This window comes from Callithrix jacchus, chromosome 8, assembly GCF_049354715.1.
Source record: "Callithrix jacchus isolate 240 chromosome 8, calJac240_pri, whole genome shotgun sequence".
Taxonomy (NCBI): domain Eukaryota; kingdom Metazoa; phylum Chordata; class Mammalia; order Primates; family Cebidae; genus Callithrix; species Callithrix jacchus.
This window is the reverse complement of record NC_133509.1, coordinates 3,350,422-3,374,048: the sequence shown is the minus strand read 5'-3', so window position 1 is coordinate 3,374,048 and position 23,627 is coordinate 3,350,422. Positions and strand designations below refer to the sequence as shown.

The 23,627-nt window shown below is 47.1% G+C and overlaps 1 protein-coding gene and 1 long non-coding RNA gene across 8 annotated transcripts in view; one reads left to right on the top strand and one right to left on the bottom strand.

Annotated features, from left to right (window-relative positions):
• CGNL1 (cingulin like 1) overlaps positions 1–23,627 on the bottom strand; it is a 181,996-nt gene that overhangs the window by 143,800 nt on the left and 14,569 nt on the right. The gene's annotated exons all lie outside the window — the stretch shown is intronic.
• On the top strand, positions 2,486–4,587 carry LOC144577259 (uncharacterized). Its single transcript, XR_013520662.1, has 2 exons — positions 2,486–3,223; positions 3,873–4,587. It is a non-coding gene; the product is annotated as an uncharacterized LOC144577259 (long non-coding RNA).

The following is a 23,627-nucleotide window of genomic DNA, read 5'->3' as shown; positions in this document are numbered from 1 at the left end:
TCTGAAAAAGGAATCCAGTATCAGCCAGTTCCTTGCAAATGTGAGAATCAAAGATGCCATCTCATGGTTACTCAGTACACAATCATCCCTTAACAGATATGGAGAACATCAAGATAACCACACCAAAGAGCCCAGAGGGGAGCATGGCCAGGAACAGCATTTGAGAGAAAAGGGCCCACAGAGCAACCAAAGAACAAAGGGTTTTCTCCAGATCTTATCTGAGCATTTTATCCATAACCCTTTGGAATGAAGCTGCCCCCATCTGCAGCTAGGACGAGGGCGGTTTGGGCCACCTGGGCCAGAAATAAATGAGAATCTCGGGAGTGACTTTCAGGCACATCACCAACACCCATCTGATAATACAAACTCTCCCAACTGCCATCAGCTGGTTGCCCTCTTGGCAGAGGAAGGAAGTCAACCCAGACCTATCCCAAAAGGAAACCTGGAAATCTCACACAACAGGAGGCTGTAAACATTAGCAGGGCTATGAAGGTGAGGCGATCGACAGCTAACACAGAAAATATGAGCTCTGATGGAATATTCCAAGAAGGATTTGATGCTCTTGTTTAAAATAAGAAGCTTTTCAGGACCAGGAAAGGAGTGGAGGATGGCACGAAGGCTCTCAGTTAAGTCTTGTAAGATATTAAGAAACTCCAGACAGCAGCTGAGCCAAAGGGCAATGGAATCATCCAGAACAGGAAAGAGAAGGAAAAAAAAAAAGTGAGACCCGCGCCAGGCACAATGGCTCATACCTGTAATCCCAACATTTTGGGAGGCTGAAGTGGGAGGACGACCTGAGGTCAAGAGTTTGAGACCGCCTGGCCAAAATGTGACACCTCATCTCTACCAAAAATACAAAAAATTAGCTTGGTGTGGTGGCAGGCACCTGTAATCCCAGTTACCTGGGAGGCTGAAGCATGAGAATTGCTTGAACCTGGGAGGTGGAGGTTGCAGTTACCTGAGATCACGCCATTGCACTCCAGCCTGGGTGACAGAGCAAGACTCTGTCTTGAAAAAAAAAAAAGAGAAAGAAAACTAGTGGGGTCTGGACAGTACATGGCAAAAATGTCAGAACAGCTAAACTGCACGTTCCCTGAGGACGAGGACAACCAGGTCTGGTTTTGACTCCCAGAGAGAGCACAGCCGGTATACAAGAGAGAGAGCACAGCTTGTATACAACAATGTCCAAGTGAACGAATATCCAGCCAGCAGTGAATCCAAGAAAGGCAGGACGGGGGATCTAGACAGCTGTGATGATTCCGCAGAAAGGAAGCTCATATTCTCAAAAGGAAGACTCAGAGACCGGCTCGTGTCAGGAAAGCCTGTGTGTCTGTGGCTGGAGCCCAACGTATGACACTCTTTAGTAATATTTTAAGAAAACGTGGCCAATATCACCATCCGACATGATATAAATTGGATACATTTTAATAAGATCCTTCAAAAGTTGTTTTTTTTTTTTTTTTGGACGGAGTCTCGCTCTTGTTACCCAGGCTGGAGTGCAATGGCGCGATCTCGGCTCACCACAACCTCCGCCTCCTGGGTTCAGGCAATTCTCCTGTCTCAGCCTCCCGAGTAGCTGGGATTACAGGCACGCGCCACCATGGCCAGCTAATTGTTTGTATTTTTAGTAGAGACGGGGTCTCACCTTGTTGACCAGGATGGTCTCGATCTCCTGACCTCGTGATCCACCCGCCTCGGCCTCCCAAAGTGCTGGGATTACAGGCGTGAGCCACCGCGCCCGGCCCTGCTTTTTTGACTTGGTCTTCACGGCACAGCAACAGCTCTGTTTTCTGAGCTGTCACAGTTTTTCTTCAGACTGTTAAATGAAAACACCACATATTTATCATCTTGTTTTCAAGCAAACCTGATCTTTCTCCACTGACTCTGACAAGACACAAAGGTGACAAACTTCATTCTCTTATTAAGGATTGTGTTTAACTTTTTTAGCAGAAGAGAAAAGAAGGGAAGCAGCACAAACGCATCCCGATTAACACAAGATTTGAAGAGCACTCCCTGTAAGCCAGGAGAAAATTCAGAGGCAGAGCTGAGCATTTGCAAAGGCAGTTTGCTCGGTTCCGTCTACAGGTTCCCCAGGAGTTAACATGAGACTTCCTCCAGGTTTTTAGCAGATGATGTAGCCTCCGATACTGTGGACTGAACTCACTTCTGCTCTGTCTCCACTGTTGACTGGACGTCCTCACACTCACTCCTCCCTCCCTGCCACACACACACGTTCACAGGTGGAGACCACACAGACACAGTCAAAATGCCTGCCCAGAACGAGAGAGGTGGTGATGGGAAAGCTTCCAGAACACTCCACCATCTGCTGACGTAGCCAGCGACGTGGTGTGGAAGAGGCGAGAGAAGACGGCAGTCAGCCACGGGCATCGAGCCTCGTTGAGGTCAGAAGGCCAAGGGTAGGAAATAAAGCCAAAGTTCCCACCCAGTGCAGCTATAAACCGTCCTCCCCGTCAACTAAGGAACTGGGGTTTACTGCGAACTCTCATGAGGCGGGTCCTGTTTGTGCGCTTTGCCTAGACTCACATTTAATCTTCTTAACGACCTTGCAAAATGACAGAACTGAAGGATACGGACTCTACGTAATTTGACTGCGAAGCTGACAGACGACAGCTGGGACGGTGACGGAGTCTGTGTCATTCCACAGTCCTCTCCGGCCTCCTTTCCTAGGCCAGGCGCCCTCCAGCCTCGTCCTCACGCTGCAAACGATCCCCCAGCTAAGACAGGCTTCTGCTTCCTTGAAGTGGTGAGTCCTCCCTGGTCAAGACCTGACACCGTCTTGGCTAAAGTACCTTCTGAGCTAACGGCTTGTGCCTTTCATCTTCCAGAATGGAAGGATCGTGGCGTCTGTCAGGCTCGGAAAGGGCGAGGTCCTCACAGGAGGCACCGGGTGGAGAGGCTCTGCAGGGAACTTCCGGGTCTAATTCCCTTCCGGCGTGATTTTTCAGACCAAGCAGTGGTTTCAGTGGCCGTCTTTCTCTCCTTTTTTCTTGTAGGAACAACTCCCTGGTTAGACTCAACTTTGAACCTGTCCTATTCTTGTTCTAGTAGGTTCAAAACGCCTACAAGCCTTGACAGTCCCAGGGCCACCCGGCTCTTCCTAAGAACTCCTGGCTTCCATGGTACGCGGCTTCAGAGTCAACGCCACACCCTCCCGGGACCTGCAAGCATCCTGCCTTCTCCCTCTGCCTCTCACACCACATTGGTGGGTGCTTCCTGCTGACCCTGCCTCCAGAACCCTCCCAGCCACACCTCCCCATGCCCACACCGCAGGCCTCATGAGAGCCACAGGCACATCTCCCCATGCCCACACCGCAGGCCTCATGAGAGCCACAGGCACACCTCCCCATGCCCACACCGCGGGCCTCATGAGAGCCACAGCCACACCTCCCCATGCCCACACCGCGGGCCTCATGAGAGCCACAGCCACACCTCCCCATGCCCACACCGCGGGCCTCATGAGAGCCACAGGCACACCTCCCCATGCCCACACCGCGGGCCTCATGAGAGCCACAGGCACACCTCCCCATGCCCACACCGCGGGCCTCATGAGAGCCACAACCACACCTCCCCATGCCCACACCGCGGGCCTCATGAGAGCCACAGGCACACCTCCCCATGCCCACACCGCGGGCCTCATGAGAGCCACAGCCACACCTCCCCATGCCCACACCGCGGGCCTCATGAGAGCCACAGGCACGTCTCATTCGGATTGCAGCCATGGCCTTCTAAGTTGGCCCTCGGCCTTCAGGCTTGTTTTCTTCCAACCCACTCTCCCCCTGGCACTTCATCTTTTCAGATTTGTACTTCGGCCTGACAGTTACGCAGCGGTTTCTTTCTTCTTTTGCTTTCAGGATGAAAACACAAGCCCCTCAGCATGGAATCCGAGACCAAGCCCCAGACTTCTCCAGCCGCACGTGCCTCCCTTGCCCAGGCTCTGCACCTACTCCCAGGTCTCCAAATGCAGGGAGCCCCTCTGCTTCCTGAGCTTGCCAGCCCACTTTCCTCGGGCCTTACCTTCCTGACTCTCCCTGGACCAGATTTCAGAACTCTTGTTCTCGGCTTGCACGCGCGCGCACACACACACGCACCCACCTAGCGCTGGCCTCACCCCACCCATAGACTGAGATTGTGCCTAATCAACTTGCCCAATGCAGATGGGAGCTCCTGGAAGTCAGAACCGCAGCCTTCATCTCCGCAGTGGTTACTTCCCAGTATCATCAATGAATGCACACATGCCTGAGGCAGGAAGTCAACAGGCAATTTGTGTGGTGTCTGTGTGTGTGTGTGTGTGTGTGTGTGTGAGAAAGAGAGAGAGAGAGAGAGGAGAGAGAAACAGACTGAATTTATTTTTTCTCTCTCTCAATTGTTGTTATTGGACCTCTTTACACTCACTCCTCCCTCCCTGCCACACACACATGTTCACATGTTGAGACCACACAGACACAGTCAAAATGCCTGCCCAGAAAGAGAGAGGTGGTGATGGGAAAACTTCCAGAACACTCCACCGTCTGCTGACTGTGTCGCCCGGGCTAGAGTGCGGTGCTGCAATTTTTGCTCACTACAACCTCTGCCTCCCAAGTTCAAGCGAATCTCCTAGCTCAGCCTCCTGCGTAGCTGAGATTACAGGTGCATGCCACTGTGCCCAGCTAATTTTTTTTTTTTTTTTGTATTTTTAGTAGAGACGAGGTTTCGCCATGTTGACCAGGCTGATCTCAAACTCCTGACCTCAAGGGATCCACAGCACCTCGGCCTCCCAAACTGCGTGGCTGACACGTGTGAAACACTACATCTGGCCTGAAGGCAATTTCAAGAGCATAGCTCTTTATAAAGAGGGAGCCTACGAAACTCGATGCTGCTTGATAGAAAAGGACACTAATGAGCTGGGTGCGGTGTGCACGCCTATAGTCCCAGCTACTTGGGAGGCTGAGGTGGGAGGACTGCTTGAGGCCAGGAGTTTAAGACCAGCCTGGGCAACACAGGGAGACCTCATCTCTAATAACCTAAACTAAAATTAGATTCTGGGAAAACGGTCCAAACTTTGTTTTGGGGCTTAAAAGTAACATGTCTTACTAACTGATTCTTCAATTCCAAAAGGCTCACCCAGGGAGCGCACGTTTGCGGAATGATTCGTCTCTGGGTAAGACGTTCAAGAGAAGGATTTCTATCAGCGGAAGTGACTTCCGTGTATGAATGTGTGTGTTCATCATCCTTGAGGTCTGGGGCCCCTGAGAAACCTAACTCCGTTTTCCCTCTACCAAAATAAACATCATGGTTTGCTCTGCTTTCCGCTGCTTATGGCAAATGACTGTGGGACAGACTGTTTTCTTCCTGAGTGTCCCACTTTCTCCAAGCTTTCAGCAGGACACAGATATTTAGTCAGGTCACTTAACTCCTAACTTCCACTGTCCCCTCTCACTTCCACATATTTTGAAAATACTAAAGAGAATAATTTTTTCCGCTGGGCTCATGTCTGGAATCCCAGCACTTTGGGAGGCTGAGGTGGGTGAATCACCTGAGGTCAGGAGTTCAAGAGCAGTCCAGCCAACATGGTGAAACCCCGTCTCTACCAAAAATACAAAAATTAGCCAGGCGTGGTGGTGAGCGCTTGTAATCCCAGCTACGGGCCGGGCGCGGTGGCTCAAGCCTGTAATCCCAGCACTTTGGGAGGCCGAGGCGGGTGGATCATGAGGTCAAGAGATCGAGACCATCCTGGTCAACATGGTCAAACCCCGTCTCTACTAAAAATACAAAAAATTAGCTGGGCATGGTGGCGCGTGCCTGTAATCCCAGCTACTCAGGAGGCTGAGGCGGGAGAATTGCCTGAACCCAGGAGGCGGAGGTTGCGGTGAGCCAAGATCGTGCCATTGCACTCCAGCCTGGGTAACAAGAGCGAAACTCCGTCTCAAAAAAAAAAAAAAAAATCCCAGCTACTCAGGAGGCCAAGGTAGGAGAATTGCTTGAATACAGGAGGCAGAGGTTGCAGTGAGCCAAGATCATGCCCCTTTGCACTCCAGCCTGGGCAACAAGAACGAAACTCCATCTCAAAAAAAAAAAAATTGAGAATAATTTTTCCTAATACTTTCAGATATGGAACAAATTGTCAAGCCCCACCACCCTGCCTTTTTTCTGAGACAGGGTCTCACTCTGTCGCCTAGACCAAGGTAGTGTGATAGCACAATCACAGTTCACTGCAGCCTCAATTTCCCAAGGTCAAGTGACCCTCCTGCCTCAGCCTCCCAAGCAGCCGGGAGCACAAGCATGCACGCACACCACGCCTGGCTGCTTTTAAGTTTTTTTGTTGTTGTTGAGATAGGGTGTCGCTTTATTGCCCAGGCTGGTCTCAAACTCCTGGTCTCAAGCAGTCCTCCCTTCTCATCCTCCCAAAGTGCAGGAGTTACAGGCACAAGCCACTGTGCCTGGCAAAACACCCTATTTTTTCATAAATATTTCTTTAACTGTTTTTTTGAGTGGTTAGAACTAACTCACAAAACAGAACAGATGAGGAGTCTTTTTTCTCATCATATTTACTTAAAAACAAAGAAAGGAAAAAGTGTCCAAACATCAGCTTGCTGTAAGTGGTAGCAAATCAGGCCAAAGCCTCTTGTAAATGCTAAAACTTTGCTCTGACCGCCTTAACAGAAGGCCTTGAAATTCTTCATGTACACAGAAAGCCATTCAGGAAGCCCACCTCCTAACAGCAGGGCAAGAGGCAGGACTTCGGTCTGCAGTAATCAGATGATCCAGCAGTTACCAATTCTACCCCCATCAGAGGGAAACCAAGGCTCAGAAAGGTCGAGTGATTGCTTGCCCAAAGCCACACAGCAAGCAAGTAGCAGAGCTGGAGCTGCAGGGGTCTTACGGCTCCGGGGACACCCGGCCCACTGAATCCCCCAATTCCACGTGAACTCCATTCGTAGAAAGAATTTGCCCATGTTAGGCTAATGACTGCTTCAAAGCAGGCTGCCCCTCTTGAGTTCCTCTAAGATTTATTCCATGACCTCTTTACCTGGAAGAAATCTAGTGTTCTCTGAGCCTTCTTAGCGTGCACAAAAGCGGAAGTGACCAAAGAGAAGTCAAACCTAGGCCCTTTATAACGACTGCCTCAGGGCTGTCTAGGAACCCACACCCAGGTAGCTGCAGAATGACTACAGGAAGCTGCTCCTGAGGGCATTTTCATTTGAAAATGCACCCTTTGCAAAAACATTCGCTACAAGGACCCCTACTTTTCAGTAAGCACCTTCAACATCTCACCATACTTTTTCATAGAAACTTGGTTTCAGAAAATCTGTGACAGGCTCATTGGATTTATTAGAACTGCGTTCTTCACTTGGAAATATCTTACACGCTATGAAACATTTTAAAAACCCTCAATGTTCAAAAATCCCTGAAGACGCTATTCTGCTTTCTTCGCCAACAGGTAGATGCAAATTGAAAGAAGGGGAAAAAAAGGGATTTGCCCTGCTCTTTCACAAGGTCCGAAGCTGGGTCCTTCTAAGCTCAGCAGGGAGAAGCGAGCGAGAGAAATAAGCTACTTTCCTGGAAATACTGCTGGGCTTCCAGGTCCCTGGCTTCCAGGCTTGAGTAATAAGAGCAAGCACGCAGGCAGCCCTGAGAAAGGGCTGAGAAGGAGGAAACATTTCCAGCAGCTGCACTGGAAGTAGATGGGAAGTCGAGTCTGACACCGACCACTAGCCCGGGGCACTCCCTGGGCAGCAAACTCTTGGCTCTGGGCATGAGCCAGTGCTATGGGAGGCCCCTTTCTTCTGTGGAAGACCTGGAGGGGGTCCAGGGAGGTCACTGGGCTCTGGGGCTGTGCATCTGTCTTCTAAAAGGCAGGGGCAACCCCCAGATCCAGGGAAGAAGCTAGCCCTGGGACAGAGCAGGGGTGCCTCTCTAGATATGGCCATTAAAGCCCACTGGACAGTCCCTTGGGATGTTTCTTTCCTTCTGCACAACGTCAACTCCATCTATTTAGACTGAGTATTTTCCAGCCTGCCTCCAGCCAGCCAGATGTTGCCTTTCAAAGAGAACATATTTTTCTAATTATTTCCAGGAGAAACAAATACGCTTTAGCCACTGAGGCTTACCATGGAATTCACGTTTCCCCACAAAGGGTTGTGGGTAGCCTCTGCCCATTGATCTCCGTGGGCACATAAGGGGGCAGAGTCCAAATCCCTGCAGTCAATGAATCCCCTTTTGAAATGAACTCCTTGGCATCAGTAAAGAGTTACTTGGCTTCCCAGGTTTTACATTCCGTTTTCTGGGTTTGGGAGGTGGTTTTTAACCTCGTATTTCTTTGTACAGTACTTTACTGCTGTTGCAGTGGGGAGGGACGCATTTGAAACACACTCCCATACTTGCAAAAACAATATCATTTTCTTAGCGGCAGAGTCTCGGCCCAAATTCTTCCAGGAAACCAGCATGTTTGTCCTGGGCACCAAAGAGGGGCATTTCAACCTGGCTGACAAAGCTCAGCATGAGTCAGGGGCTGGTTGGTCTGGCCAAGACCACCGTGGAGGCTGCCGCTGAGAAGACAGACCCCTTCGTCAATAGCTGGCAATCAAGGGTCCTTGAAAGATTTCCCTGACATCAAGTCCTGGCAGGCACTGTGGAAAGTACAGCCTCCAAATGATAGCAAAGGATTTGCCGGTGGCCTTCTCTGACATCATCTGAACCACCGCCTCCAGTTTCTCTAGGAGATTCAGAAAAGTGTCCAGCCCTTATCTGAAATAATGCACGCATGCAGTTAGAATCTCCCGTGTCTTCTGCCTGCTGCCTTGTCAAGATATTTGAGCCTGTAGCGCTAACACCCTGCACAGAGGGCTGGGAAATACCTTCCTAGGGGTGAGATGGCAGAAAACAAAAAGGCCCCATCGGTAACTTAATCTAAGGCAGAAAAGGGCAGCTGAAGCCTTTGAGCTCATTAACTCAATCCCATTGGGTACTTCACTTGACAAACACCAAGCACCTACTATGTGCAAGTCACTGCAGCTTCACGATGCTGCTGGAGACACACTGTGAAACCAACAGACAGCAGGGGTATCCACTGGGTTAGATTCTGCAGCACGCAATGGAAAAAACCCTTCATCAAGTCGAAGGCATTTTGAACAATTTTCCGGAACCATCCAACTTTGAATTGAACATGCTTTATGAAACTTTCAGGCTGGTAAGAAAATGTCTTAGGTATTCTAGAACTGGGGTGCCAGGAGAATCACCTGGGTTTGGAACTTTTAAAAAATTCAAATCTCAGGCCAGGCGCGGTGGCTCAAGCCTGTAATCCCAGCACTTTGGGAGGCCGAGGCGGGTGGATCACGAGGTCAAGAGATCGAGACCATCCTGGTCAACATGGTGAAACCCCGTCTCTACTAAAAATACAAAAAATTAGCTGGGCATGGTGGCGCGTGCCTGTAATCCCAGCTACTCAGGAGGCTGAGGCAGGAGAATTGCCTGAACCCAGGAGGCGGAGGTTTCGGTGAGCCTAGATCGCGCCATGGCACTCCAGCCTGGGTAACAAGAGTGAGACTTCATCTCAAAAAAAAAAAAATTAAATCTCTGAGGCCCATTCTTGGAAATTCTAATAGATGGTTTGGAGTTGAGGCCGAAAACTCTGCTTTTAAAAAAAGAAAAAAGCAGCTGGGCATGGTGACTCAATGTATATACCACCCAATCCTACTTCTAGTAATGAACCCTGAACAGAAGAATTGTACAAACACCTCCGAGAGTACGAATGCTTATATATGAGGTATTTGCAATTGTCCAAATATCCATTAATGAAGGATTGGCTAAATTATGATATATCTATACCAGGGAACACCAGGAAGCTATTTAAAACAACAAGCAACAGAAATCTACATACGCAGACATATAAAGTGTCCAAATACATTGTTTAAAATACAAAAATCAACACCAAAATAACAGTTATAGAGTAACCCATCTCTGTAAAATAACAAAGTTACAGAAAACGTTTTTTAAAAACTCAAATCCCTAAAGAGTAGTTATGACTAGAGATGTTAAAACAGGAACTTTGCATTTAAATAACACATATTTGTAATGCTTCCATTTCCACTGCAAACATGCACTTTTTTTTTTTTTAATTTGAGTTGGGGTCTCACTCTGTTGCCCAGGCTGGAGTACAATGGTGCGATCCTGGCTCACTGCAACCTCCACCTCCTAGGTTCAAGCGATTCTCCTGCCTCAGCCTCCCGAGTAGCTGGGATTACGGCCAAGCAATTTCTGTATTTTTAGTAGAGACAGGGTTTCACCATGTCGGCCAGGCTGGCCTTAATGTCCCAACTTCAGATGATCCTCTCACCTTGGCCTCCCAAAATGCTGAGATTTCAGGCATGAGCCACCATGCCCAGCACAAACACGTATTATTTTTATAATGAGAAAGGAACTAAGTAAATGGAAGCTCAAATGGGCTTTGAGCATCCAAAATTTTGTGTGCTATGAAGTCCACCATTTTCTTTTTAGGCAACAAGCTGTGTTAAGCACAGCACCCGGTATAAGACACAATTCAAACCCTAGCTTCCTTCACACACAACCTCACACAGATGGAAGTTAAAATTCTTAGCCCAAAGCCAAGCAGAAGCAACAAAACAAGAGCATGAGCTGCTAACAGGCCTCAGTAACAGAAAGTAACAAGAACCACAAAAAGCAGTCATAAGAATGAGAAGAGGCTGGGTGCAATGGCTCACGCCTGTAGTCCTAACACTTTGGGAGACCAAGACAGGCCTGAGGTCAGGAGTTCGAGACTAGCCTGGCCAACATAGCCAGACCCCCCTCCCCCATCTCTACAAACAAAAAATTTAAAGCTTAGCTAGGCATGATGGTGCATACCTCTAGTCCCAGCTACTGGAGAGGCTGACACAGGAAGATCGCTTGAGCCCAGGAGTTTGTAGTTGCAGTGAGCTATGATTGTGCCACTGCACTCCAGCTTTGGGGACACAGTAAGAGCCCATTTCAAAAAAAAAAAAAAAGGTATTAGAAACACAGCAATTTCTACAGCTATTTAGTATAGGATCAAGGAGACTTGCACACCTAGAGCCTCTAAGGATATCTCCAAGTAATAAATAAGAATAATAAGAATGAAAATAGTGAGTTTTATTTAGAGTCTAAGTTTTCAACGAGATGGGGGCATCTCTCCATGTTGCCCAGCTGGTGTCAAACTCCTGAGCTCAAGCAATCCTCCAGGCTCAGTGCTGGAGGCTCCCCTCCCAAAGCGCTAGGATTATAGGTGGAAGCCACTGTACCCAGCCTGCAGTCCTCAATGGACAGATTCCATATTCCACTCTGAAGACAAAACTCAGAGATCTTTGTCATGCAGATGTAAAATCAGAATTGTACTATTGCCCATTTCTTGTGTCTTTCTTTTTTTTTTTTTTCTATTTTCTCCATACAGAATTTTTATTAGCCAAAAAAAAAAAAAGAGAAAAAGAAACTGGCCAGGCGTAAGAATGAGAAGAATGTAATCCCAGCACTTTGGAAGGCCGAGGCAGGTGGATCACGAGGTCAAGAGATCGAGACCATCCTGGTCAACAAGATGAAACCACATCTCTACTAAAAACACAAAAAGTTAGGTGGGCACGGTGGCGCGTGCCTGTAATCCCAGCTACTCGGGAGGCTGAGGCAGGAGAATTGCCTGAACCCAGGAGGCGGAGGTTGTGGTGAGCCGAGATGGCGCCATTGCACTCCAGCCTGGGTAACAAGAGCGAAACTCCGCCTCCAAAAAAAAAAAAAGAAAGAAAGAAACGACATATGCCCTGGGTCTTCAGGTGATTAAGCATGGCTTCACAAACAAGATTCTACCTTTCAAAAAAAAATCAGCCGAAACTGTGACCAATAACACAAAGTATTCAAATCTAGACTACAACTAGGATTTGGGGATTCAATTCCATCCTGAAGATGTAGAGACTGGAATCATGGTTATCAGATGCTAGGAAAGGGACTGGAGAGAGGAGGATAGAAAGAAGCTGGGAACAGATACAAAGTTACAGCTAGACAGGAGAAATAAGCCAGTAATTTATCGTGCACTTTCGCAGAGCTAGAAGACAGGATTTCAAATGTTTACAAGGCAAAGGACTGACAAATGTTTGAGGTGATGGATACACTAATTACCCTGATTTGATCATGGCACATTGTATCCGTGTCTCAAAATATCACTTTGTTATCCCCTAAGTATGCACAATGATGTGCTAACTAAAAACAAAAGGAAAGAAGAATTTGTGAGAGGAAAAATAAAATGTAAAGGGCCTGAATTTTCAAAATAATAAATATTTTTAAAATATTCATGGTTAAACAATAAAAGAATGGATTTAACACACTTGGAGGAAACTTAGGGGCAATTTTTTGCTAAAAATCAGAGGCCTCTGCACCAAATGATAAAGTATTGTATCCTCTATTCAAAATGCCGTTCCCACATGCTAATCTTCAAGCGGGTTAAAACAATAGAGGTATGTGTACCTTCCCAACAACATGCCGCTTTGAGAAAACTCAGTTTACACCCTGACACCAGCCTGGTTTTCCACCACGCTCAGTTATTATGTTTGCAAGTCTAGTTTTTCAAACAACACGTTGCCACGAGGGTCCCGCTTTCCCACGGTGCCAGGGTCTACTTTTCTGGGAGCCGGAGCGCACAGCCCTTCCCGGCAGTGCGGGACCAGGTGCATGGCAGGCACACAGTAGGGGCTCGTTTCCTTTCCCCTTTCCCTCTTCCTCCAGATAGAATAGGAAAATGGCGATATGATCCAAAGCTCCAACGCCACCGCCTCTCCTCCTGGGCATCCATTCATCATTTCCTGTTTCATTATACGGCCAGCCGAAATCCCCGTCAGCAGTACCTTGCTTGCAGGAAACAACCCCAATTTGTATTCCAAAAACGAAAAAGGAAAGAAAAGCATATATATATATATAAATGTAAATACACACACACACACACACACATATATATATGTGTATGTAAAAGCAGAGGGGAAAGAGGAAATATACCCACATATTAACATCTGTTTATCTTCATGGCAGAACTGAAAAGCTTTTAATTTTCTTCTTAAACTTTTCTGTATTTTCCAAATCCTTTACAATAAGCATCTATTGTTTTTGATCATTACAATTAAAAATGAAAAAGATTGAAATTTAAATGGTACAAGGTGTTCTTCATATTCTACTATATTCTAATAATAAAACAGTAACGAAGACCTACCTAATCAAGAAAAAAGGCTCATGACATGTCAAAGGACACGGGATAGCATAAAATAATCTATACCCCACAATTAAAACTATAGGGAAAAAATTAAATAATAAAATTATTGTGGGAGGTTTTTCTCCACTTTCTGGTTTCTGTAAAGTGATTCTATTACTTTTATAATTTAAAAATTAGCTTATGGGGCCAGGCACGGTGACTCACACCTGTAATCGCAGCACTTTGGGAGGCTGAGGCAGGCAGATCACTTGAGGTCAGGAGTTCAAAACCAGCCCAGCCAACATGGTGAAACCCCATCTCTACTAAAAATAAAAAATTAGCCAGGCATGGTGGCATGCACCTGTAGCCCCAGCTACTTGGGAGGCTGAGGCAGAAGAATCGCCTGAACCCAGGAGGTAGAAGTTGCAGTGAGCTGAGATCATACTCCAGCCTGGGCGACAGAGGAGACTTTCTCTCAAAAAAAAAAAATAAAATGTAGCACAATTAGTAACAGCCAAGAACTAAAAACAACCGAAGTCCATCAGGTATATTTGTACATTGAACTATACAATAAGAAACAGAGCAATATATTTAGCAATGAGGGAAAGAAATTATTGCTACATGCAAATCCATGTATTTCACATGACTGGATGAATTTCACAAACATATTACTAAGTGAAAAAAGCCAAATACAAAGAGTACATACTGCATGAATATGATTCTCTTTTTATGACATTCAAGAACGGTCAAAACTTACCTATGGTGATAGAAATAGAATATTAGGCAACTTTGCTGAAAAATAAATAGGAGGAAGCAAAAGAAAACTTGCAGAAGATTCTGTGCATTATAATTTATAAACTTTTTACTTAAAAAAAAAAACATTTTTTGGCCGGGCGCGGTGGCTCACGCCTGTAATCCCAGCACTTTGGGAGGCTGAGGTGGGTGGATCACGAGGTCAAGAGATCGAGACCATCCTGGTCAACATGGTGAAACCCGTCTCTACTAAAAATACAAAAAATTAGCTGGGCATGGTGGCGCGTGCCTGTAATCCCAGCTACTCGGGAGGCTGAGGCAGGAGAATAGCCTGAACCCAGGAGGCAGAGGTTGCAGTGAGCCGAGATCGTGCCATTGCACTCCAGCCTGGGTAACAAGAGCGAAACTCCGTCCCAGAACAAACAAATAAACAAACAAACAAAAACCATTTTTTTCTTTGAGACGAAGTTTCGCTCTTGTTGCCCGGGCTGGAGTGCAATGGCGCGATCTAGGCTCACCGCAACCTCCGCCTCCTATGTTCAGGCAATTCTCCTGCCTCAGCCTTCTAAGCAGGTGGGATTACAGGCACGCACCACCATGCCCAGCTAACTTTGTATTTTTAGTAGAGACGGGGTTTCTCCACGTTGTTCAGGCTGGTCTCGAACTCCAGACCTCAGGTGATCTACCCGCCCTGGCCTCCCAGAGTGCTGGGATTACAGGCACCAGCCACCGTGCCTGGCCTTAAAAGAACTTTTTTTAACTTGGTTTGTACCATACTTCTAACCACTTACCAGCTGCATGGTCTTATGGGCAAATATCTTAACCTCTCTGAGCTTCAGTTTCTACATTTGAAAATGAGGATAAAAACAAAAGCATCGCCTACTTCATGGGAATGTGATGAGAATTAAATTAGGCAATGCGCATGGAGTACTTAACACAGTCCATGGCACGTGGTAGAGCCCCATGGACAACAGCACCGACAGGAGCAGCAAAGTTCTCCTGACGTCTGACTCGGTGCCAGGCACTGCTCTCAGCTTCAAGCCCTTAATCACTGTGCAATACATCCTGCCCAGTTCCCGTTCTTATCAACCCGTCAGGGCCAGACGCAAAGGCTGCGACCTGGGCATTCAGTTGTCATCTGTGCATGACACGAGCCACCGCATTCATTTCAAGAAGGGTGAATCACTGGTCACGCAGCTGCCGAGGCTTCAGATAAAAGAAACTGGCAAGAGTCACACCCTGGGATTATTTAGCTTCTGAAAGCATTAGCTGCTTTTTGCAGCAGTAGGAAGATTTTATTCTGGTGAAGTCACTCGTGTGAATGGAGGACTCGTTTGGGAACTGAAGGAACTCATCTTTCTTCCTAAGGCAAGAAAAGAGACAACTGACTCTGTTAAAAGGTGTTCATGCTGACTAGCTAAACTTACTATCTTTCAAAGCAGTTCAGATCTATAACTAAAATAACTGTTTTTTTTGGTTTGGGTTTTTTGGTTGTTGGTTTTTTTGGTTGTTTTTTTAACACGGACTCTCACTGTGTCACCCAGGCTGGAGTGCAGGGGCGTGATCTCAGCTCAGCACAACCTCCGCCTCGCAGATTCAAGCTATTTTCCTGCCTCAGCCTCCCAAGTAGCTAGGATTACAGGAACCCACCACCATGCCCAACTAGTTTTTGTATTTTTAGTAGAGACAGTGTTTCACTGTGTTGGCCAGGCTGGTCTCGAACCCCTGACCTCAAGTGATCCACCTGCCTCGGCCTCCCAAGCACTGAGATTACAGGCATGAGCCACCATGCTCAGCCAAATAACTGTTAGGTACCTCTTTACTGTATAAAGTAACGGAAAATGTTGGTCAGGAAGCAAGGGGGCTCAGATCATATAACATCATCTCCAGCCACACCACCCTAATGCACCAGACTGTGGACACTAAGCAGGGTCAGAACTGGTCAGCATTTGGATGAGAGATTACCACAGGTCATTTGTAACACTGATACAATACTCTCCAGTTTATAAGATTAACCTGTACATTTGAGAATGGCTCAATTCTCATGAATTGTAGCTTCAAATAAGAAATAGCAAACTGCCTGGTTTTGAACCTACCCCCACCATTTACTAGTTATGTCACCTTGGACAAGTTACTAAATCTCTCTGTATCTAAGTTTAATCAATAAAATGCAATGAATAGGGTTATGATGAGAGTCAGATAAGTTAATACATGTTAAATACTTAGAACAGTGTCAAGCACTGTTGAGTGACAGAAGAATGATACTAAGTATCATTAATTTTTATTACTTTCTAACGTAGGTACAGAATTCAGGTAAAATTATACAACTTAGTCACAAAATTTCCAGATATAATATAGACCATCTGCAAACCAGAGGAGAATATATACTAAGATCATGTCAAGTGACCATGACATTTGGTCCTTATAGTTACACTTATGCACACACATAAACACATGTACTTTCTCTCTCTCTCTCCCTCCCTCCCTCCCTCCCTCCCTTCCTCCTCCTCCTCCTCCTCCTCCTCCTCCTCCTCCTCTTCTTCTTCTTCTTCTTCTTTTCTCTCTCTCTCAAGAAATGATGTAACTCAGTTCAACTCTGGAACAGAATGTGCCAACGATACTGGGTTCTTTAGACCCCAAAATCATCCCAAAAAAGATGTGTAATATTACTTTTCTTCCAAATATTTCTAAGAACTCATTAAAGGCACACACACATATATACACACACATGCCGAAAAGGTACATTTGTTTTTCATATTTCAAAAGCACCCTGGAATCATTTCACTGCATATTTGAGGAGCAAAGTGCATGGTGTTCAAACACGGACTCTTCACCCTATAGCAGAGGAGGCCGGCTAAGCTTTTACATTTTCCTGCAGTTGTGAACACTGAAAGCTTTTCATTTTGTTCCAAAGGAAATGATCTTACCATAGCTCAACGCTATTGTCATTGAGTAAGGTGCGGATCCCGTGGCCACTGTAGAAGGCCTAAATGCTAAAACCCAAGAGCATTAACAATCAAACTTAGAACCCTGCAGCAAGGAACGGAGTTATAAAGAATAGACACAACGTAAGGGTGGCACTCTACCTTCCCTCCTTCCACGCTTGCCAATAAAAGGCTTTCAACCCCATTTTATTTTTCTATGTGGAAGAGAAATATACTTGAAAATACTGCTACATTTAATACTTTCATCTATCCAGCAGGCATATGCACACGTTTCTACTAATGCTGGCCAGTGAGACTGAAAACCCCTATCTCATAATTGTTATCTGTGGTTTATTGCTGTCATCAAAGGGACATGATTAAGATAACAATTTTTTTATGTACGAGTCCAAGATATTAAAGAACTTTGTTTTGCTTTAAAAAATAAACAAATAGCCGGGCGCAGTGGCTCACGCCTGTAATCCCAGCATTTTGGGAGGCCGAGGCGGGTGGATCACGAGGTCAAGAGATCGAGACCGTCCTGGTCAACATGGTGAAACCCCATCTCTACTAAAAATACAAAAATTAGCCGGGCATGGTGGCGCGTGCCTGTAATCCCAGCTACTCAGGAGGCTGAGGCAGGAGAATTGCTTGAACCCGGAAGGCAGAGGTTGCGGTGAGCCGAGATCGTGCCATTGCACTCCAGCCTGGGTAACAAGAGCGAAACTCCGTCTCAAAAAGAATAAATAAATAAATAAAAATAAACAAATAACTGTTTGGTCAGGCGCGGTGGCTGACGCCTGTAATCCCAGCACTTGGAGAGGCTAAGGTGGGTAGATCACCTGAGGTCAGGAGTTCGAAACCAGCCTGGCCAATAGAGTGAAACCCCATCTCTACTAAAAATACAAAAACTTAGCTGGGTATGGTAGTGGGGGCCTGTAATCGCAGCTACTAGGGAGGCTGAGGCAGGAAAATCGCTTGAACCTGGGAGGCGGAGGATGCGGTGAGCCAAGATCGTGCCATTGCACTCCAGCCTGGGCAATAAGAGTGAAACTCTGTCTCAAAAAAATAAAAAATAAAATAACTCCATGGAAGCCACACACTATAGACACAGTAACAGGAGACAGTGGCTCTTGCCTTTGCTCAACCCTGAGTTGTAAAAACCTTATACGGCTTTATTACCCAGATCCTGGGACAGCTGGCTTCAGTAGGAGACGGATGGCGAACAGGAAGTCTGATAGATACCCATGCTGATTCCTTAGCAATGAATGAGATTCTGGGAGCTCAAGGAAAAAGTAGGAAGCGGCAGCCGTATTTCTTTGCAAGATAAATTTCCAGCAGAATGGACGCTCTTGCTGACTTGAACTGCTTGGCTGGGGTTCCGTATCTCATAAAGAAAGAAATCTCATTCATTCTTCAGCTGTGTACTTGTCTCTACTGGGTAGAAGACACTGTACCAGGTACCAGAAGAGATTTTAAAAACGACCTTATTTCACTCCTGGACTTCTTCCCTTCCCCATCCTCCCTCTAGGCCCATCATGCACAGCTCAGCGCTCCTGTCCTCCCACAATCACATCTCAGATAACGCCCCTGTTAAGGCCTTGGTTTCCTCTCTTTAATTTCTCCCAACCCCACTAAGAAAAACCCCTATCACTTTCTTTTGTATTATAAAGGTAACAACACCTACAGTGACATTGATAAAATGCCAACAGCCAAGAAGGCATGAAATAAAAAAGAAAATTTCATGAAATGAAAAACAAAACCACACCGCCAACCCCACGGCCTGGAAATAGCCGTATTTCTCAGTTACAGAAACATATATTCACAATCAAAAATTAAAACCTTTTTTCCACCATCTTATGGTACTGAAAAAAATTAAGATTTTTATTGTGATGGTATTAGGTGGGGGGAAAAAAGGAAATTGCAAAGGTCTTTATTTTTGCAAACAAAAAATGGGAACTTAGGATACCCGCTGATTTGCATCTTTTCTGTGCTGTCCTCTTTTCCTGCCTCTGGGCATCACTCTGAATAAGGACATAATGGTTGGAGCAGCAGCAGCCACACTGAGATAGAGAGAAAACACCTTGAAGGCAAACAACTAACACTAACACTAGGACAGACTAAATAAGCCGGGGTCTTCAGATTCACTCCCCAACTGCCCAGACCCGACTTCATGTTTCCATGAGGTAACAAATGCCATTTTGAAACGTCCTAGTTAAACCACTTTTAAACCACTTCTTACTGTTTTAAATGTCCTATGCAAACCACCTTTGAGTTTTGTTTCCTTGCAAGTAAAAGCACCCCCACGGCCAAACTGCTCTCTAAATAGAAACCCAGGGAATTTCTGATCCCACACACAGCACGTGTGAGTGTCTGTCTCCTCACACCCTTGCCTTTAAGACGTTTTGGTCCCCATCTGTTCCTGGTGCATTTTCACTAGTGGCTAGAGCGAGCCTTTTCTTCCTTAAAGTCTAGCAGCTCTTCAGTAAAGAAATGGCCCATTGCTGGTCAGATGCAGTGGCTCACACCTATAATCCCAGTGCTTTGGGAGACCAGGGCAGGCAGATCATCTGAGGTCGGGAGTTCAAGACCAGCCTGACCAACATGGAGAAACCCCATCTCTACTCAAAATACAAAATTAGCCAGGCGTGGTGGCGCATGCCTGTAATTCCAACTACCCGGGAGGCTGACGCAGGAGAATCACTAGAACCTGGGAGGCAGAGGTTGCGGTGAGCCAAGATTGTGCCATTGCACTCCAGCCTGGGCAGCAAGAGTGAAAGTCTGTCTCAGAAGAAAGAAAAAAAAGAAATGGCCCACTGCAAAGCAGTAACAGCAAGGCTGCTTATCACTGGCCAGCATTTCATTCATTCTGCTTTGCCCATATCATCCCATATTGGCACAAGGTTCACATGGCTTCTTCCAAGAAGCAGCCTCTGTCATAACAGGGCCAGAATACACTGTAATGCACGACACCAGTCCTGACTCCGCTAGACTGAGACAACCCCGGGGTGTGGGAAGACGGGCCCCAGGCCGGTCACAGGCTGGCCGGGCTCCCATCGGCCACTTTTGAGCTGGTTGACTAAAGACAAGTCACCTCACCTCCTGAATGCCGGTTTCTTTGGACGTAAAAGGGTCTGGAAGCCACAGCCTAAGGTCCTTATGAAGATTGGGACATGGTGTACACGGGCCCTGATGCTAACCTGTCACTGACTATTGCTAAAGGTATGACTTAGGCTGAGGCAAGGCCCTGACCTCCTTCAACACTGTGGTCCTTCTTTGCCCTCTTTGCCCTCTCAGCTTGTCACCCTCCTGCCACCACAGCTGGCATCCTGTCAGCTCATGACAGCTGACCTGAGGAAAATCAGGCTCCGCCGAGCCCCATCACAGTGAATGGGTATGACCGATGTCCAGCCAGCTGAGAGGAGGGCACGCCAGCTAATGTACAGGAAATGCCAAGGCCTGGGCTGGTACCTGCACCAGATGCCTATGACTTTTCACCCCGCCAGCCTAGGTCTTGCAAGCTCCCAAAAGGGTAGTTTGACCCAAAGTATGCTCTACCCTCTTATTCATTCTCTACCATTGTGAATAGAATTACTGCCCTCAGCGCCTTCACCTCCATGTACACCCACCTTCTGTGCCATTTCCCTCTTACCCATTCTCTACCATTGTGAATGGAATCACTGCCCTCAGCGCCTTCTCCTCCATGTACACCCACCTTCTGTGCCATTTCCCTCTTACCCATTCTCTACCATTGTGAATGGAATCACTGCCCTCAGCGCCTTCTCCTCCATGTACACCCACCTTCTGTGCCATTTCCCTCTTACCCATTCTCTGCCATTGTGAATGGAATCACTGCCCTCAGCGCCTTCGCCTCCATGTACACCCACCTTCTGTGCCATTTCCCTCTTATTCATTCTCTGCCATTGTGAATGGAATCACTGCCCTCAGCGCCTTCTCCTCCATGTACACCCACCTTCTGTGCCATTTCCCTCTTATTCATTCTCTGCCATTGTGAATGGAATCACTGCCCTCAGCGCCTTCTCCTCCATGTACACCCACCTTCTGTGCCATTTCCCTCTTACCCATTCTCTGCCATTGTGAATGGAATCACTGCCCTCAGCGCCTTCGCCTCCATGTACACCCACCTTCTGTGCCATTTCCCTCTTATTCATTCTCTGCCATTGTGAATGGAATCACTGCCCTCAGCGCCTTCTCCTCCATGTACACCCACCTTCTGTGCCATTTCCCTCTTATTCATTCTCTGCCATTGTGAATGGAATCACTGCCCTCAGCGCCTTCTCCTCCATGTACACCCACCTTCTGTGCCATTTCCCTCTTATTCATTCTCTGCCATTGTGAATGGAATCACTGCCCTCAGCGCCTTCACCTCCATGTACACCCACCTTCTGTGCCATTTCCCTCTTACCCATTATCTACTATTGTGCATGGAATCACTGCCCTCAGCGCCTTCGCCTCCATGTACACCCACCTTCTGTGCCATTTCCCTCTTACCCATTCTCTGCCATTGTGAATGGAATCACTGCCCTCAGCGCCTTCGCCTCCATGTACACCCACCTTCTGTGCCATTTCCCTCTTACCCATTATCTACTATTGTGAATGGAATCACTGCCCTCAGCGCCTTCACCTCCATGTACACCCACCTTCTGTGCCATTTCCCTCTTACCCATTCTCTGCCATTGTGAATGGAATCACTGCCCTCAGCGCCTTCGCCTCCATGTACACCCACCTTCTGTGCCATTTCCCTCTTACCCATTCTCTGCCATTGTGAATGGAATCACTGCCCTCAGCGCCTTCGCCTCCATGTACACCCACTTTCTGTGCCATTTCCCTCTTACCCATTATCTACTATTGTGCATGGAATCACTGCCCTCAGCGCCTTCTCCTCCATGTACACCCACCTTCTGTGCCATTTCCCTCTTACCCATTCTCTGCCATTGTGAATGGAATCACTGCCCTCAGCGCCTTCTCCTCCATGTACACCCACCTTCTGTGCCATTTCCCTCTTACCCATTCTCTGCCATTGTGAATGGAATCACTGCCCTCAGCACCTTCTCCTCCATATATATCCACCTTCTGTGCCATATGACTTTTCATCACCTCATACTAGAACGGGCCGGGTACTTCCTCACCCTGCTCATGTGGGGCTTCACAATGCATTTTTTGTTGGTCAAGGGAATCTTGAAAGATCTGACAGTGGGCCAGTTACAGGCCAAAGCCTTAACAGGCTTCCAGCATTTCCACTTGCCTTCTTAGGCCTCTGTGATCTGCCCGACATGAGCTGGGCCTGCATATTTGTTGCCCCTGCAGCCTGGGCTGCTGAATAAACACATGTGGGATAGACCTCAACCTATATGGAAACCTGGAGTCTGGCTTGGCCCAGTCAAGACCAGCCTGGCTTAACCAAACCACAGCCAACCAATAGCTGAGCGGGGGGAAAATGAACCTTTGTGGTTGTAAAGAACTGGGATCTGAGCCAGGCACGGTGGCTCACACTTGTAATGCCAGCACTATGGGAGGCTGAGGTGGGTGGATCACCTGAGGTCAGAAGTTTGAGACCAGCCTGGCCAACATGGTGACACCCCATCTCTACTAAAAACACAAAAATTACAGGGTGTGATGGTGCACACCTGTAACCCCAGCTCCTTGGGAGGCTGAGGTAGAAGAATCGCTTGGTCCTGGGAAGTGGAGGTTGCAGTGAGCCAAAATCGTGCCACTGCACTCCAGCCTGGGCAACAGAGTGAGAATCCATCTCAAGAAAAAAAAAAAAAAAAAGATCTGATCTGGATTGCTTGTTACACAGCAATATTAAGTGGCAAGATACAATACAACCATTATAAGAGCAAATATGACTTAAGTTTGCCTGGCACATAATAGACACACAATGATAAAATAGTTGTGCTTATGTTAAGGAAATCTGAATCCATTTATCATTCAAACACATACAGAGCACTCCTATACATGAGGTACCAGGCGAGGCCCACAGAGTGCTGACTAAAGAAAGACACAAAAAAGTAACTAACTCCAAGGCCGGGCGCAGCGGCTCATGCCTGTGATCCCAGCACTTTGGGAGGCCCAGGCGGGTGGATCACGAGGTCGAGAGATCGAGACCATCCTGGTCAACATGTGAAAACCGGTCTCTACTAAAAATACAAAAATTAGCTGGGCGTGGTGGCGCGTGCCTGTAATCCCAGCTACTCAGGAGGCTGAGGCAGGAGAATTGCCTGAACCCAGGAGGCGGAGGTTGCGGTGAGCCAAGATCGTGCCATCGCACTCCAGCCTGGGTAACAAGAGCGAAACTCTGTCTCAAAAAAAAAAAAAAAAAAAAAAAGGGCCGGGCTCGGTGGCTCAAGCCTGTAATCCCAGCACTTTGGGAGGCCGAGGCGGGTGGATCATGAGGTCAGGAGATCAAGACCATCCTGGTCAACATGGTGAAACCCCGTCTCTACTAAAAATACAAAAATTAGCTGGGCATTGTAAATGGTGCATGCCTGTAGTCCCAGCTACTCAGGAGGCTGAGGCAGGAGAATTGCCTGAACCCAGGAGGCGGAGGTTGCGGTGAGCTGAGATCGCGCCATTGCACTCCAGCCTGGGTAACAAGAGCGAAACTCCATCTCAAAAAAAAAAAAAGTAACTAACTCCTGCAAGTATCTTTTTGGTCAAGCATAACTCCCGGCTTCTGAAATCCTACAGAGGGAGAGGGAAGGTCTGTGTTGAGAAAGTTTCTGCTCATTTCA